The sequence below is a fragment of the Cynara cardunculus genome (assembly GCF_001531365.2).
Source record: "Cynara cardunculus var. scolymus isolate 2C chromosome LG 13, CcrdV1, whole genome shotgun sequence".
NCBI lineage: Eukaryota > Viridiplantae > Streptophyta > Magnoliopsida > Asterales > Asteraceae > Cynara > Cynara cardunculus.
In genome coordinates, this window is record NC_037540.1 from 24,418,150 (window position 1) to 24,419,728 (window position 1,579).

Here is a 1,579-nt window from a genome sequence, read left to right on the forward strand (position 1 = left end):
GTTTGACCATATAAATAGGTAGCTAGTCTTTGTAATTAAAAGAAAGAAAAGAGAGCTCTTTTGTAATAATCTTACGTATAATAGAGGTTTACACAGATACATTGCAAGATTGATAGTCAAGATTGGTGTTTGAAGCAGTAGCAGGTCTTGATTGTGGTTTGAGTGTTGTTACTACATTTGCCTAGCAAAGATTTTCTGTGATATTCCTGTGTGTATATTAACAACAGCAACAACATATATTGCTGTGTTTGTGGTTTAAGAGAAGATAGAAGCAGCAGGTCTGTTTTTGGTTTAAGCACTAGCTGCTCAAACAGAAGAAGACTAACAGCAGGGATGTGCTGTGCTATGTTGGTGTAGAGAAGAAAAGTAGCGACAGTCAACAGCAATAACATTGCAACAACAGGTTTAAGCAGCTCAGATCAAAACAGCAGCCAGGTTCTTGTAACAGGCTCTTATCAAGTTCTTATTAAGTTTTAAAACAGTCTTGAAGCTGCTGTTTGTGAGTTGTGATCTTGAACTGTTTAGTGTCTTGAACTGTTTCACATTGAGCAGATCTGTCACATTTTGACAGCAACTATTTTGACCGTAGCTTTGAGTATTTCAGGACTATTCTGAAATTAATTTTTTTGCTGTGTGAACAAGAAGAAAGGACTGCATCTGTTTTTGGACTGTCTTTGATCTGTTTTTGAATCTGTTTGGTAATCTGTTTGGTTTTCTTGATTGGTCTTTGATTATTGCATTTGTTAAGATCTTTCACGTATGCAGCATTGAATTTAATATACTGATTCTGTTTAAGTGACAGTTTTTGAAACAGAAAACTTAAGCAGGTTTAAGCAGCAGGTGGTTCAATTTTAAGTAACAGCACACATTTCAGCTACACAGGACTGGAACAACAGTGAACTGAACTGCAAGTTCTACAATAACAACTCAAGTGTGAGAGCAGCAACTGTGGACATTCTCAAGCTACACAGTGAACTGTTTTGTTTTGAGCATATTTGGTTATTGTATCTTGTTTCATATTGATCTAAGGTTTACCTTCTTGTGCTGATCCATACGAGAAGTATTCAAGTGGATTTTTGATAGCAATTTCGAGAGCAGATTTTTTTTTTAAGATTCATATATGTATTGTAAAGAGTTGCTATTATTTGTTTTGGACTTGACTCAGATTGATTTGGACTAGAATCAGATTTTTGGACTTGGTTTATTGTTTTGAACTGTTTTTGGTTTCTTAGTTTGTTTATGTTTAAATTTTCTTTTGGATCATTGTATATCTGTTTTTGTATGTGTTTTCAGTGTTTGTGTTTTTCTATTCTTTTTGAGCTTAACTGTTCATATTTCTTTTATCTGATTTCACTGCATAGATCCTTAACTGATCAATTTGTTTCTAATGGCATATATCATAAAGGAGTTGAGAGCTAAGATTGCTGAGCTGGAAAAGAACATCGAGAATTTTAAGGAGAAGGAGTTCATGAATAATGAAGTTGTTCATCAAACATGCATTAAACAGATTAATAAGATGAAAATCCATATTCAAAATTTCCAGCAAGAATTAAAATCAGAAAAAGAGCGTTCAAATAAT